The sequence below is a fragment of the Pongo pygmaeus genome, chromosome 19 (genome assembly GCF_028885625.2).
Source record: "Pongo pygmaeus isolate AG05252 chromosome 19, NHGRI_mPonPyg2-v2.0_pri, whole genome shotgun sequence".
Taxonomy (NCBI): Eukaryota; Metazoa; Chordata; class Mammalia; order Primates; family Hominidae; genus Pongo; species Pongo pygmaeus.
This window is the reverse complement of record NC_072392.2, coordinates 57,408,019-57,425,505: the sequence shown is the minus strand read 5'-3', so window position 1 is coordinate 57,425,505 and position 17,487 is coordinate 57,408,019. Positions and strand designations below refer to the sequence as shown.

The following is a 17,487-nucleotide window of genomic DNA, read 5'->3' as shown; positions in this document are numbered from 1 at the left end:
CATTAATATTTAATTTCTATATGGTTGAATTTTGATATACCATTTAATATCTGTTTTCTGTTTATCCCTCTTTTTCTTGTGCTTCTGCCTTTCCTTTCCTGTCTTTTGTATTAACTGAACATTTTCTAGTATGCCATTTTCATTGAAGCATTGATTTTTTATGTATAGCAACATTGAATCTTGCAATAGTACAGCTCCATATACCTGCCTCCACCCTAGCATCCTCCATCTTTGTGCTACAGTCCTCTTATGCATTACATGTACATATAATACAATACCCACAAACTAATTCAATCATTCCCATATATTAGACACAAATTTTTAAAAGGGAAAAATCATCCTTTCTATTCAACAAGAAATGACCATATTCTTCACTATTTCCTAAAGATGCAAGTTTGCTTCTGGTATTATGTGCCATTAGCATAATTTCTAGTGTGGATGTCCTGGCTTTACTGCTCCTTCATCCTTGAGAGATATTGTTGTTTGATGGAAAACTTCAGGTGGCCAATATTTTATTCTTTGAGTCCTTCAGACATGTTATTCCACTGTCTTCTGACTTCCATGGTTTCCAGTGAGAAGTCAATAGTGTGTTAAAATGTACTTTCTCTGTGTGCAATGCATTACTTTCGTCTGCCTACTTTCAAGATTTCCTCCTTACTTTGGTTTTCAGAAAAATGACTATGATGTCCTTTGACATGGTTTTTGTTGTATTTAATCTTATGTGTTGTTTGCTTATCTTTTTGAAGTTGTAAATGTATGTCTTTCAACAAAAGTGGAAACTTTCCCACTTTTAGATTTTTTTTCCTCCCTTACTCTCCTCACCTTCTGCAATAACTACATGTATGTTGGCTCTGATATTGTCCCACAAGTTGCTAAGGCTCTACTTATTTTCTATTTTTTCACTCATTTGGTTTGGAAATTTCTAGTGATCTACCTTCAAATTCATTTATTCAATCAAATTCTACTGTTAACACATCCATTTCATTTTTATTTTTGATATTGTATTTTTAAGTTGTAGACTTTTCACTAGGTAATTTCCTGTATTTTCTCTTTCTCTGCTGACATTTCTTACCCTTTTATTTAAAAGAAGCATATTTTCCTTCATATCACTGAGCATAGTAATAATAGATGCTTTAAAATAATTTCTACTAGAAGATGGAGACTTCCAGTTCCAAAACGGTGGTATAGAAGCTATAGCTGGCTTCTCTACCCCTGCAGAAAACCAAAAACAAATATATAGTACCAAGATTTTAACCAGCAACACTCAGAACTCAAATATGAGGATGAGACACTTCCTGAGGCCACAGAGATGTAAAAAAAAAACCTCAGAGTGAATGGTAAGAGATTCAGACTTCCAGATCTGTGATGCCCCTCCCCCAGTTCTGCCTGGCATCAAGAGCACAGAAAATCTCCCCCCCCCCCCCACTCATGGTGACTATACTGAAAAAAGTGACATTGAGGTGGTAAACCAGCTTTCCCACCATCTTGAGTGCTCTGGCGGGAAAACTATCCTTGCCTTAACTGGCAGGAAGTATCGTGGCTGCCTGATGTGAGAAACAAACCCTGAGGACAGGCCAAGACAAAGTGGGGAGGCTAGACTACCATCCCTAGCCCTGGAAACTCTGTTCCATTACTTGGCCAAAGGAGACACCAAATTAGAGTGGCTGTTCAGCAGCACCATGCAGTAGGAAATAGATTACAAAGGTCCCTGGGCACAAACCCCTAGCCAGACTTGATACACTGTGGGGATAACCACTTTGGGATGCTCCCAAATCAGGATAGGCAGTACTACAATCATTTAGCAGAGCCAAGGTGAACCTGGGCTTTAGGTACCACCTATATCCAAAAAAAAAGGCAACAACTTAGTTGTAAAGATTCACTGACAGGCCAGACACGCTGCCTCATGCTCGTAATTCCAGTGCCTTGAAAAGCCAAGGCAGGTGAGAGGATCACTTCAGGCCAGGAGTTTGTGACAGGCAGGGCAACACAATGAGAGTCTGTCTCTAACAACAACAACAAAAAAATTCTTTTTAAAGTTAACCAGGTATGGTGTCATGTGCCTGTAGTCCTAGCTACTCAGGAGGCTGAGGTTAGAGGATTGCTCCAGCCCAAGAGTTCAAGATTACAGTGAGCAATGACTGCACCACTGTACTCCAGCCTGGGCAACGAAATGAGCCCTGACTCTAAAAGGATTTAAAAAAATGCACTAAGCAAAATATACCCAATAAAAACAAAACAAGGTAGACAGATAAAACTGAAATAAAGTATCAATGCAAAGATATAGATATATACACGGAAAAAACAACAGCAAGTAGGGAATTATGACCTCCCCAGTGGACAAAGCAAAACTCCAGTGACAGATCCTAATGAAAGAGTGATCTGTGAGCCCTCTGACCAAGAATTCAAAATAGCAGTTTTAAGGAAACTCAGTGATCTCCAAAACAACAACAACAACAACAACAAAAAACACACAGAAAAGCAATTCAGAAATTAAGCCATTCAGAAATTTATCAGAGAAATTAAACAAAGAGATTGGGAAAAAATATGGAAATCTTGGAACTGAGAAACACATTTGCTGAACTGAAGAAGTCATCAGAGACTCTCAACAGTGGAATGGACCAAGTGAAGGAAAGAATCAGTGACCTAAAATACTGGCTATTTGAAAATACAATCGGCGGTGTGGGGGGCGGTGGGGGAAGGAAAAAGAACAAAAAGGAATGAATACCACCAACAGGATGCAGACAATTACCTCAAAAGACCAAATCTAAGAATTATTGGTATTCAAGAGGGAGATAAGACTAAAGGGTAGAAAATGCAGCCAAAGAAATAATAATGGAAAACTTTCTAAAACTTAAGAAAGATATAAATATCCAGTTATAGGAAGGACTGAGAACAACAAACACTCAACCCAAATAAAAATACTCTAACATGTATAATAATGAAACTCTCAAAGGTCAAGGACAAAGAGAAGATCCTAAAAGCAGCACGAGAAAAGAAGCAAATACTGCATCTCCAATTTGCCTGGCAACAGACTTCCCAATGTAAATCATACAAGCCAGGAGGGAGTATAACAACATTTTCAAAGTGCTCAAGGAGAAAACATTGCCATCCAAGAATACTGTATTCAGCAAAATTATACTTGAAATATGAAGGGGAAATAAAGTATTTCTGAGACAAACAAAAACAAATAATTCGCCACCACCTGACCCACCTAACAAGAAATGCTAACGAGAATAATTCAATCTGAACCAAGAAAACTCTGATGTGCTAAAAGAAAGCTTTTCAAGGTATAAAACCCACTGGTAAAAAGTACATGGTGAAACACAAAATACTCTATAACTGAAATGGTGGTGTACAATCCACTCATAACTCTAGTATGAAACCCAAAAGATAAATCTATCAAAAGTAATAATCGCTATTAGCAACCTGTTATAGGTAATATAAAAAATATAAACTGATACAACCAAAAGTCAAGATGCTGGGGGCGCCAGGCGTGGTAACTCACACCTGCAATCCCAGCACTTTTGGAGGGCATATCATTTGAGGTCAGGAGATCAAGACTAGCCTAGCCAATGCAGTGAAACCCTGTCTCTACTAAAAACACAAAAAAATTAGCTGGACGTGGTGGCACATGTCTGTAATCCCAGCTACTCAGGAGGCTGAGGTAGAAGAATCACTTAAACCCAGGAGACGGAGGTTGCAATGAGCCAAGATCGTGCCACTGGGTAACAGAGTAAGACTTGGTCTCAAAAAAAAAAAAAAAAAAGTTGGGTTGATGGAGTAAAAGTATAAATTTTTTTTACATGTTCTTTTTGCCTGCCTTTGTTTCTACTCTTCTATTTGTGATCTAAGATAAGTTGTAGTCTGTTTAAAATAGCTTGTTATATCTATTATAAGATGTCTCTATAAGCCTCCTGGTAACCACAACACAAAAACTTGTAACACAAAATCCTGTAACAGACTCACTAAAAAGAAATGCAACAAATTAACAGCATAATACCAGAGAAAATAACTTACCCACAAAGGAAGGCACTAAGAAAGAAACAACCAGAAAACAAGCAAAAGAATGGCAGTAGTATCTTCTTACTTATCAATAATAACGCTGAATGTAAATGGTCTCGATTATCCAACTAAAAGGCACGGAGTGGCTGAATGGATAAAGAAACAAGACCAAGTTACATGCTGCCTTCAAGAAATCCACTTCACCTATAAAGACACACATAGACTGAAAGTGAAGGGGTGAGAAAAGATACTCCACGTATCTGGAAACCAAAATAGAGCAGGAATAGCTATACTTATATGAAAAAATAGACAACCAATCTAAGATTATAAAAAGAGACAGAAAAGGACACTATACAATGATAAAGGGGTCAATTAAGCAAACATATGTAACAATTATAAATATTCAACCAACAATGGATATCTCAAGTCTATAAAGAAAATATTAATAGATCTAAAACAGAGATAGACTGTAATACTATAAAAGAAGGAGACCCCACTCCAGTAATGGACAAATCATTCAGACATAAAATCAACAATGAAACAGCAGAGTTAAACTACACACTAGATCCAACAAGCCTAACTGATATTTAGAGAACATTTTATCCAACTGCGGCAGCATACATTTTCTTTACTAGCACATGGGACATTCTCCAGAAGAGACCATATCTTAGGTCATAAAACAAATCTGAACAAAACTTTTTAAAATAAAAAGCATATCAAATATCTTTTCTGGCCACAACGGACTAAAACTAGAACTTAATAAGAAGAACTGGGGAAAATATATAAACACATAGAAATTAAAAAACATGCTTCTTGAGTGACCAATGGGTCAATGAAGAAATTAAGAAAGAAATTTTAAAATGTCTTGAAACAAGTGAAAATGGAAAAATGGAAATGCAATATACAGGCCGGGCGTGGTGGCTCACGCCTGTAATCCCAGCACTTTGGTAGGCCAAGGGGGCAGATCACTTGAGGTCAGAAGTTCAAGACCAGCCTCGCCAACATGGTGAAACTCTGTCTCTACTAAAAATACAAAAATTAGCCAGGTGTGGTGGCGGGCGCCTATAATCCCAGTTACTCTGGAGGCTGAGGAAGGAGAATCACTTGAACTCAGGAGGCAGAGGTTGCAGTGAGCCAAGATTGCGCCACTGCACTCCAGCCTAGAGTGAGACTCCATCTCAAAAAAAAAAAAAAAATTTCAATATACCAAAACCTATGGGATATAGCAAAAGCAGTACTAGGAGGCAAGTTTATAGCAATAAATGCCTATATCAGAAAAATGAAAAGCTTCAAATAAACAACCTAATGATATACCTCAAGGAACTAGAAGCAAGAACAAACCAAAGCCAAAAATAGTAGAAAGGCAGAAATAATAAAGATCAGAGCAGAAACTAATGAAATTGAAGCTAAAAAGAAATACAGATCAATAGAACAAAACATTGGTTTTCAAAAATGTAAACAAAATCAACAAGTCTTGAGCTAGACTAAGAAAAAAGAGAGAAGACCTAAATAAATAAAATCAGAAACAAAGAAAGGACACATAACAACTGAGACCTCAGAAACACAAAAAATCATTAGAGACTACTATGAACAATTATACACCAACAAACTGGAAAACCTAGAAGAAATGGATAAATTTCTGGAAACACACAACCTCCAAGATTGAATCACGAAGAAATAGAAAACCTCAACAAACCAATAACAAGTAACAAAACTGAAGCTGTAATAAAAAGCCTCCATAAAAAGCAAGAAAAGCCCAGGACTTGACAGCTTCACTGCTGAATTCTACCAAACATTTAAAGAAGAATTAATACCAATTGTACTCAAACTCTTCAAAAAAATTGAAGAGGAGGACATACTTCCAAACTCATTCTATAAGGCCAGCATTACCTTGACACCAAAATCAGATAAGGACATGACAACAAGAAAAGAAAACTACAGGTCAATATCCCTGATGAACATATATGTGAAAATCCTCAACAAAATACTAGCAAACAGAATTCAACAACACACTAAAAAGATCATTTATAATATCAAATGGGATTCATTCCAGGGTTGCAAGGATGGTTCAACATAAGCAACTCAATAAACATGATATATCATATTAACAGAATCGAGAACAAAAACCACATATTTCAACAGATACTGAAAAAGTATTTTATAAAATTCAACACCCTTTATGATAAAAAACCCCTAATCAAAACGGGTATAGAAGCAACATACTTCAAAATAATAAAGACCATATATGACAAATCCACAGCTACCATCATACTGAACAGGGAAAAAATGAAGGCCTTTCCTCTAAAGACTGGAACAAGACGAGTATGTCCACTCTCACTACTGTTACTCAACATAATACTGCCAGTCCTGGCCAGAGCAATTAGGCAAGAGAAAGAAATAAAGAGCAACCAAATTGGAAAGGAAGAATTCAAATCAGCCTTGTTTGCAGACAACATGATCTTATATCCAGAAAAGGCTACAGAACTCACCAAAAAATTGTTAGAGCTGATCAGCAAATTCAGTAAAGTTGCAAGTTACAAAACGAACATACAAAAACCAGTAGCATTTGGCCGGGTGCAGTGGCTCACGCCTGTAATCCCAGCACTTTGGGAGGCCGAGGCGGGCGGATCATGAGGTCAGGAGATCGAGACCATCCTGGCTAACACGGTGAAAGCCTGTCTCTACTAAAAATACAAAAAAATTAGCCGGGCATGGTGGCGAGCGCCTGTGGTCCCAGCTACTCGGGAGGCTGAGGCAAGAGAATGGCGTGAACCCGGGAGGCGGAGCTTGCAGTGAGCCGAGATCGCACCACTGCACTCCAGCCTGGGCGACAGAGCGAAACTCCATCTCAAAAAAAAAAAAAAAATCAATAGCATTTATACACATCTACAGAGAACAATCTGAAAAAGAAATCAAGAAAGCAATCCCATTTGTAATAGCCACAAAAATATAAAATTCCTAGGTCTCAATCTAACTAAAGAAGTGAAAGATCTATAAAAAGAAAACTATGAAATATGAAAGAAATTGAAGAAGACACAAAAAAATGGAAGATATTCCATGCTTATGGATCAAAGAATACTGTTACAACGACAATACTATCCAAAGTAGTTTACAGATTCAATGCAATCCCTATCAAAATTCCAATGACATTCTTACAGAAATAGGAAAAAAAAAAAAAATTAACATTTATATGGAGCCACAAAAGACCACAAATAGCCAAAGCAATCCTCAGCCAAAGGAACTGAAGGCATCACACTTCCTGACTTCAAAATTTACTACAGGTATATATAACCAAAACAGCATGGTGCTGGCATAAAAATAGATACACAGACCAATGGAACGGACTAGAGAAACCAAACATACATCCATGCATTTACAGTCAATTCATCTTTGACAAAGACACCAAGAACATAAGAAGGTAAAAGAACAGTCTTTTCAATAAGTGGTGCTGGGATAACTGGATAGCTATGCAGAAGAATGAAACTAGACCTCTATCTCTCACCATAACAAAAATCACATCAAAATCGATTAAAGACGTAAATCTAAGACCTCAAACTATGAAACTACTAAAAGAAAACTTTGGAGAAACAGTCCAGGACATTGGTCTGGGCAAAGCCTTTTTGTGTAAGACCTCAAAAAAGCAAAAATAGACAAATGGGATTACCTGAAGCAAAGAAGCTTCTACACAGAAAAAGAAATAATCAACAAAGTGAAGAAACAACCCACAGAATGGAAGAAAATATTTGCAAACTATCCATCTGACAAAGAATTTATAACTACAATATATAAAGAGCTCAAGTAACTCAATAGCAAAAACCTCCAAATAATCCAATTTTAAAATGGGCAAAATCCAACCCCATTAGGAACAAAAGAAAAAATAAGAAAATTTAAAAATGGGCAAAAGACCTGAACACACATTTCTCAAAAGAAGACATACAAATGGCCAATAGGTATACGAAAAAAATGCTCAACATCACTAGTCATCAGAGAAACACAAATCAAAACCACAATGGGATATCATCTCACCCTAGTAAAAATGGCTTGTATCAAAAGGACAATCAATAAAAGATGTTGGTGAGAATGTGGAGAAAAGAGACCCTTGCACACTGCTGGTGGAAATGTAAATTAGTGCAGCCACCATGGAGCACAGTATGGAGGTTACTCAGAAAACTAAAAATAGAATTACCATATGATCCAGCAATTCTGCTACCAGGTATATAGCCAAAAGAAAGAAAATCAATGCATCTAAGGGATATCTGTACTTCCATGTTTATTGCAGCACTGTTCACAATAGCCAAAATATGGAATCACTCTAAGTGTTCATCAACAGATGAATAAATAAAGCATATATGGTATACACAGCAATGAAATATTCAGCTATTAAAAAAAAGAATGAAATCCTGTCATTTGCAGCAACATAGCTGAAACTGGAGGCCATTATGTTAAGAGAAACAAGCCAGGCACAGTGAAATGTTGCATGATCTCACTCCTAGGTGGGAACTACAAAAGTGGATCTTTGATCCTTTTGTAGTTCATAAGCATGATGATTGGGTTTTCACACTGCTGTGTGAGATGTGCCTCCCTCAAGCCTCGTTACAATGTCAGCACATTACCCATCTGATGTGAAAAAGAAAAAACAGTGGGCCTCATGAAGATAGAGAGCAGAATGGCAGTTATCAGAGGCCAGGAAGTGTGGGGCAGGGTGCAATGAAGGGGAAGAAAAGGAATATAAATGTATTTATTACCACTGAACTGTACACTTAGAAATGGTAAAGATAGTAAATTTTATATGTATATTTTTTTAAGTATAAAAAAGGAGAAATTTGATATGGTATAGAAACTTTCTATACTATCTTCACAACTTTTCTGTAATTCTAAAATGATTCCAAAATTGAAAATTTATTTTAAAAATAAAATAATTTTTATAATTTACTACATCTGAGTAATCTTGAGGTTCATTCTGCTAATGTGACTACTGTGATCCTATAGATTGAAGCAGCAGCTCCTGCATGACAGTTTCCACCTGGACTTTCCTTCTGGTCAGCCCTACTGATTTCAGACTAGCCTAGCCAGCCCCCAGAATCATATATGCTGATACACCTCTTTAATGCCCTACTGATTCTGTTTCTCTGGTAGAATCTTAACTGATACAGAGGTTTAATCCAGTTCCTATCATTCCATCATAGCTAAATGACAAAATTTATGATATGATTTTAAGTTTTTCAAAATTTCTCCCTGACCTCAAATATCTCCCTTACTGCCATTCAGAGTGCTTCTAATTTTACCATTCAATAATACTTCCTTTGGATCTTCTGGTATTTGAATATCCTACCAAGGAGAAAAAGATGTTACTATGAGGAGTTTCATGGTTGGGAAAATGTGCTCTGAAGGCCAAGAGTGTAGCTTGACAACATTCTGCTGAAGACATCAGGCATGTGTTTTATGGGTCCACTCAATCAGCAGAAGCCAGGAATAGACAGACAAATGCAAGAAAGATCTGTGGAGTGTCCTCTTGTCTGATGGCATGAATCCCCATGACATACACAGGAGATACACAAGGTTTTTGAGAATGTAGTATCTGCAGAAACACTGCCATCTTGGACTGAAAGGCACAAAGGCATGATTAAAAAAAAAAAAAGAAGGCGGCGGCTACTGGACTTGCAAAATTCCACAAGCAGGACACAGGCTGATAGAGCTACCTAGATGCAAACCTGTGCTACCCTTCAATAAAATGCATGAATGACTCCAAGGGCAGAGATGTGCACTTAAAGGCCTAAGCTGTGTGTACAAAGGCAGGAGTGGGCAGAGCCACAGGCCCAGAAAATGAAGCCGCAGTCCAGGAGTGCAGTGCCTCAAGCCAGATGGGAAACTCTGGCCTTGAAACACAATGGAATTTGCCCTGCTAGATTTTAAACATGTTTGAAACCAGTGACTCTTGTATTCTTTTCCATTTCTTCCTTTTGAAATGTCTATCCTATGCATATTCTACTACTGTATTTTGGCAGGAGGTAACTTTTATCGTAGTTTCACAGCTCCAAAGAAGCACAGGAATTTTGCCCTAGGATAAATTCCAGAGTCTCAACCATACCAGAGTCAGATGATTGAGATGATAAGATTGGACCTTTGAGCTGATAATATTTTTTTAAAAATTTAGACTTAGAGTTGATGCTGTAATGGGTTGTGACTTTTGGGGATGTTGGTAGGGAAAAGAGGTAATACTCAGCATATGGCATGAACATGAATTCTGGGAGGCAGAGGATGGAATACAGAGAAGTGAATTATAGCCCCCAAAAGACATGTCCACATCCCTCAAAAGATCAGAGTTACTCTTTGGCAAAATAAGTTATTAGGTTATAAATTCTAAGAGAAGGAGCTTATCCCTGGGTTATCCAGGTTGGTACTTAAAACAATCACATGTATCTTTACAAGAAATACAGAAGAGGAGCTGACTCAGAAATGAGGATGTAATACAATCAGAGAGACAGAGACTGAGTGATGTGGCTATAACTCAAAGAATGCTAAAGGCCATCAAAGGCTAGAAAGGGCAAAGAACAAATTCTTCCTCAGAATTTCCAAAGGAAGTGCAGCCTTGCTTACATTTTGATTTTAGGTTTTTGCCCTCCAAGTAAGAGAATAATTTTTGATATTTTAGGCTCCCAAGTTCATGGCAATTTGTTATGGTAACCACAGGAAAAAAACCATTGAGTAAATCTGGACATCATCCTGAACAACATGAATTTTATAATATGAACAATCTGCCCCAGGACTGAAATTGCTGGGTTCTATGGTAAGTACATATTAATATTTTAAGTAAATGCAAAATTATTTCCCAGAGAAGCCGTACCAACAGCAATGTATGAAATATGAGAAATTTAGTTCCTCTATTCACTGACTGTGGGGAGTTAGTTCTTTAAAGGTATTGTGGACATAAGACATACAACTTGTATCTTTTCATTCCCTTAATGGTTTTGTTCAAAAAGCAGATGTGTTTCATTTTGATGAAATCCAGTTTATCCATTTTTCTTTAATGGGCTTTGGAATAGAAAATTTTGCAAAGCAAAACCAAAACCAAAGAAAATCTTTTTTTTTTTTTTTTGAGACAGGGGTTTGCTCTGTTCCCCAGGCTGGAATGCAGTGGTGTGATCATGACTCACTGCAATCTTGACCTCCCAGGCTCAAGCGATCCTTCCACCTCAGCCTCCCAAGGAGGTGGGACTGCAGACATACACCATCAGGCCTGGCTAATTTTTTTTTGCTTTTGTAGAGACAGAGTCTTTCTATGTTCCCCAGTCTGGTCTTGAACTCCTGGGGTCAACCGATCCTCCCACCTTAGCCTCCCAAAGTAATGGAATTACAACTGTGTCCAACCTTGGTGTCACATTTTAAAAGTCTGTCCCTAACCCAAGTCACAAAAGTTTCTTTTGGTGCTCTAATAACTTCATAGTTGTAGGTTCTACATTTAAGTCTATGATCTAATTTGAGTTAATTTGTTGAAAAGACTAATCTTTCTCCACTTTGTATCTTTGTACCTTTGTCAAAAATAAGTTGTCTCCACATGTGTGGGAATGGTCACAAGATTCCTACTGATTATTGTAGTTTTAGTAAGTCTTGATATAGGTAGTGACATTTCTCCAACTTTTTCTTTTTCAAAATTATTTTGCTCATTAGTGCTATGCATTTTCATGTGAATTTTAGAATTATCTTGTTAATGTTTACCAAAAGAAAACCCGCTGGGATGTTGATGCAGATTACATCGAGTCTATGGACAAATCTGGGGAGAATTGACATTTTAATGACGGTAAGTATTCTAGCACAAGAAAATGGTTTAATTCTCCATTTATTTAGGTCTTTACTCTCAGCAATATTTTCTAGCTTTCAGAGTACAAGTCTTGCTTATTGAATGTCAGTAGTATATACTTTTGGATTTTTAAAATGATCAATTCATTGTTATTAGTATATAGAAATGCAACCAATTTTTGTATATTGATCTAATATCCTGTAACCTTGTTAAAATCATTTATTAGTTCTTTTTAAAAAATAAAATAAAATCCTTTAGTTTTTCAACATAGACAATCATGTCATTTTTTAATAAAAGATAGTTTTACTCTTGCCTTTCTGATCTGATGGTAGTTCTTTCTTTGTTCTCATGTCTCCTCTGCAGATCTCTGGGATTCTCTCTCTGCAGCTCCCATGTCTGTGGTCCAGTGTATTGAGAATCTATGATCTTGGCCTCCCAGGACTCTTAGCAATATCTCATCAATTCAGGGAGACTACTAGGCTCCATTAGGGTTCCCCCTTCCTGCACCATGACTGGAAACTCTTTCAAAGCAATAAACTGGGGCAACCATAGGCATCCTCTCATTTGTTCTTCATCTATCAAGGATTGCCATCTTTCAATGACTAATGTACAGTAAATAAAAAACCACTGTTCACTGTTTAGTTGTTTCAGGTAGGAGGGTTAATCCAGCTCTTAACGCTATATTGGCCAAAAGTAGAGGTCCTAATATTGACTCTTTATTTGGCATTTACTGTGCCAGTGCTTTGCTAAGCATTTTACATATAGTATTTCTGTTATTTCCTCAATAAACTCTGAAATCGGTATTGGCCCCATTTTACAGAAGAGTAACTTGAAGATTAGAGAAAGTACTTAGCCTGTCCTTAGTTATATAATTACTAATCAGCATCCAAGTATATAGGGGAGCAGGGGAAATAGGAATGAGGAGTGACTGCTAATGGATAAGTGGTTTATTTTAAGGATTACAAAAATGTCCTGAAATTAGATACTAGTGATGATATGCAAACTCTAAAAACATAACAAAAACCACTGAATTGCACTTCTAAAAATGAATTTTATAGTATGTAAATTATATCTCAATAAAAATGATGTTTTTGCAGAAAAACTGAAGAATTACATGACTATAGGTAGGGTCATGCACAGGGTTGCTAGATTCACAAAAATAAATACAGAAAGTCCAGTTAAATTTGAGTATTAGTAAAAGCATAACTAGGAAATATTTGGAACATGTTCACACTAAAAACATATATTTGCATTTATCTAAAATGACCATCAAATAGTTATCAGTTAATAATACTGAATAACTAGATGATTTTCCCCTTGACAATTGAAGATACTAACTTATTTCACAGTATTATTCTAGAATGGTAAAATTAACACTTTTCTGATTTTGTTTCAAAAGCAAGTTTGCCATTTGCCAAAATTAGCATGCTAAGTACAAAAATGACTTGAATCTGTTTGAGAAAGTATGTTAACAAAATATGTGTAAGGTTTATACTTACTGTTGAAAACAAGGACTATTTTTCTTACTACATATGTGTTTTACAAGGAAAATTACTGTCAGATGCAAAGGATATCCCAAGTCATAGACCACAAAACAACTTAATTCAGTATAATTAGATCCACATACTGAATTTTTTTCCTTGCCTGATTAAAGTACCGTCAGAGTTCTTGGAAGAATCCAGAAAAACATGCTTTTGTAGTACTCAAAGAGGGCCAAACAGATCATGTGACACATAGATTTCACGACTGGTGTTAAATAATTTTCTGTAGAACCTTATAAAATTAATTTTGTGGTCACTGAGGTCCTGGTATTTGGGGTTTAGAAATTCCCAGTCTCCCATACAGAGTGTGTTCTAGAGCATAATCATTTAAATAATTTCTATTTGATTTTCCTACCTGTTAAGTAGGAACATCATTGGCATTAGCAAACATTTGCACTACAATATGCAAGGCTCCATTCTATGCATGAGAGATGCCAAGAAGCTTAAGCAAAATTTCTATTTCCATATTGAATTTATAGATAAATTAAATGGCAAATAACTTTAATATAAAGAGGTATCAAAAATAGGTGTTAAGTGCTTAAAATATCCAAATTCTAAAAGGTCAGAGATAAGGTAGAGCATCTCAGTGACTAGAACAGATGGGATGGGATTTGAAAAAGAGGTAAGAAATAAAATGTGCCCAGCAGCACAGTGAAATATTAACTCTAGATAAAATGCTCATCAAATTTAAAACTTCCATACAAAAGAGACAAAAACAAATGATAATTAAACTTAAAGGTAAGCAAGTTAGTTGTGCCAGAAAGTAAGGACAAGCTCAAAGAGTGGTGAAGATACGTCAAAAGGACACAGACACCAAGTTATTGGGCTCCCACTGGCCAAATGTGGGACATTTTGTGCACTATAATAAGTAATTATTGAACAAATATAATCCATTGAATAAAATAGGAATCTATGAGACCAAAATGATAGGTAAATAAAGGAATGAATTGAAAGTTCAATGCAGAATGGCATATTTACATAGTTTTAAATTACTGCCCCAAAAACCTTGTAAATTTTTATAAGTACAAAAGAGTAACTGCACAGTGAGGAAGACCAGCAGACACCATCTCAGTCATGTGATTAAACTGATCATCATCAATAACAAATCAAAATCAAAATCATGTACCACCTGATAGGATGCAATAAGAACCAGCACCTACTCTGTGACATTCCTGTCAAAGATGAGTAAGCTAAATCTAATCATAATGAAACATCAGATAAAAAATTGAGGCACTTTTGACAAAAATAAATTACTTGTAATATTTAAATGTGCTGAGAGCATAAACGGCAAAGAAATAATAATGACCTGTTCCAGAATGAAGGAGATTAAAGAGATATAAAAATTCAGTCTCCGGCTGGGCACAGTGACTCACGCCTGTAATCCCGGCACTGTGGGAGGCCAAGGAGGGCGGATCACAAGGTCAGGATATCCAGACCATCCTGGCCACCAACATGGTGAAACCCCATCTCTACTAAAATTACAAAAAAAATTAGCTGGGCTTGGTGGCGTCTGCCTGTAATCCCAGAGGCTGAGGCAGGAGAATCGCTTGAACCAGGCAGTCGGGAGGTTGCAGTGAGCTGAGATAGCGCCACTGCACTGCAGCCTGGCGACAGAGCAAGACTCTGCCTCAAAAAAAAAAAAAAAAAAATCAGTTTCCCTGAACTAGATCCTTTAGCTAGTTACTGGGACAATCAGTGAAACTAAAATGGACTTTCAAAATTAGACGGTGAAAATTTATTGATTTGACTTTTTTTATGGTTATATAGAAGAATGTTCTCATTTGTAGAAAATACACATTCAAGCATTGAGGGTAATAGGGCATCATGTCATGTTGGCAATCTACTTTCAAATAGTCCAAGGAAAAAAATGTATCTGCCTTAGTGGAAGGCCTGTGCATATAAAAATCAATGAGGTACAATTTATTTTTAAAAGAAACCCCAGTATTAGTGGAGACAAACAAGTAGACAACCAGTCAAAATACAAAATAACAAGTACTATAATGGGGCGTAAAATGAGTAACACAAGGAAGAGAAGAATTGATTCCACCTAGATAAGGAAGAGAAGAAATAAGGTAATTTTTAACAGGAATGTTGCATGAATGAAAAATATAAATCATGATCCAAAGAATATACTTCTAAAATGAAATCTTAATAGAAAAATCAATTTCATGAAACTCAGTAGGAACTTTAAAAGTATGCATTGTAGGTATTTTTGGTGAAGAATAAAGCAGATATAATAATCCTTACCCTCAAGAAGGTAAAAATATTTTAAGTATTTAATCCAGAAGAAAGAAATTGGGCATTATATGTATGAGATGTGAAATATTCCCATATTTACTCATGAATGAGTTAAAAATTTGCACATAAATAATAATTTGCCTGATGGGAACATTAGAGGAAAAGACTCTGTGTTAATGACTAAAATTCCATTTTCTAGTTTTTCTCTAATAGAGGAACTACTAGTATGGGTAAAATGTTAAATGGTGATAGCTTAGAAAAGTCATTCAATGTTAAAGGCTAAGATCACCTAGATGATGGTAATGGATGCACAACAGTGTGAATTAATACCATTGAACTGTATGCTTTAAAATGGTAAAAATGGTGGAATTTTTTTTTGCATTTCACCACAATTTTCTAAAATGATAAGATTCCCAAACTATTTTAAAATACATGCGAAACCAAAAAAGAGCCCAAATAACCAACGTAATCCTAAGCAAAAGGAACAAAGCTGGAGGCATCATGTTACCTGACTTCAAACTACACTACAGGACTGTGGTAAGCAAAACAGCATGGTACTAATACAAAAATAGACACACAGACCAATGGAACAGACTAGAGAGCCCAGAAATAAGGCCACATACCTACAACCATCTGATCTTCAACAAAGCTGACAAAAACAAGCAATGGGGAAAGGACTCCCTATTCAATAAATGGTTTTCTGGTAACTGGCTAGCCATATGCAGAAGGTTGAAACTGAACCCCTTCCTTACATCATATAAAAAATCAACTCCGGTGGCTCACGCCTGTAATCCCAGCACTTTGGGAGACCGAGGCAGGTGGATTGCCTAAGGTCAGGAATTCAAGACCAGCCTGGCCAACATAGTGAAACCCCATCTATATTAAAAATACAAAAATTAGCCAGATGTGGTGGCAGGTGCCTCTAAGCCCAGCTACTCGGTAGGCTGAGGCAGGAGAATCACCTGAACTCGGGAGGCAGAGGTTGCAGTGAGCAGAGATTGCGCCATTGCACTCCAGCCTGGGTGACAAAAGCGAGAGTTCGTCTCAAAAAAAAAAAATCAACTCAAGATGAATTAAAGACTCAAATATAAAACTCAAAACTATAAAAACTCTGGAAGACAACCTAGGCAATACCATTCTGGACACAGGAACTGGCAAAGATTTCATGACAAAGACACCAAAAGCAATCACAACAAAAGCAAAAATTGACAAATGGGCTCCAATCAAACTAAAGAGCTCCTGCACAGCAAAAGAAACCATCAACATAGTAAATAGACAATCTATAGAATGGGAGAAAATATCTGCAAACTATGCATCTCACAAAAGTCTAGTATCCACCATCTATAAGAACTTTAAACAAATTTACAAGAAAGAAAAACAAACAACCCCATTAAATAGTGGGCAAAGGACATGCACAGACACTTTTCAAAAGAATATCATTAGAGAAATGCAAATCAAAACCTGGATAAACCATCTCACACCAGACAGAATGGCTATTATTAAAAAGTCAAAAAATAACAGATGCTCATGAGGTTGTGGAGAAAAGGGAACGCTTATACACTGTTAGAGTGTAAGTTAGTTCCATCACTGGGGAAAGCCGTTCAACCCAGCACAATCTCATTCCTGAGTAAATATACAACAGGATATCAATCATTCTACCATAAAGACACATGCATGCATGTGTTCACTGCAGTGCAATTCCTAATAGCAAAGACATGGAATCAACCTAAATACCTATCAATGGCAGACTGGATAAAGAAAACGTGGTACATAGACACCATGGAATATTATGCAGTCATAAAAAAGAATGCGATCATGTCTTTGCAGGAACATGGATGAAGCTGGAGGCCATTATCCTTAGCAGACTAATACAGGAATAGAAAACCAAATACTGCATGTTCTCACTTA

At 36.6% G+C, this 17,487-nt stretch overlaps 1 protein-coding gene and 1 non-coding gene across 19 annotated transcripts in view; one reads left to right on the top strand and one right to left on the bottom strand.

Annotated features, from left to right (window-relative positions):
* BCAS3 (BCAS3 microtubule associated cell migration factor) overlaps positions 1–17,487 on the bottom strand; it is a 703,320-nt gene that overhangs the window by 419,002 nt on the left and 266,831 nt on the right. The gene's annotated exons all lie outside the window — the stretch shown is intronic.
* LOC129018528 (small nucleolar RNA U13) lies at positions 8,522–8,625 on the top strand. The gene has a single exon (XR_008495347.1). It is a non-coding gene; the product is annotated as a small nucleolar RNA U13 (small nucleolar RNA).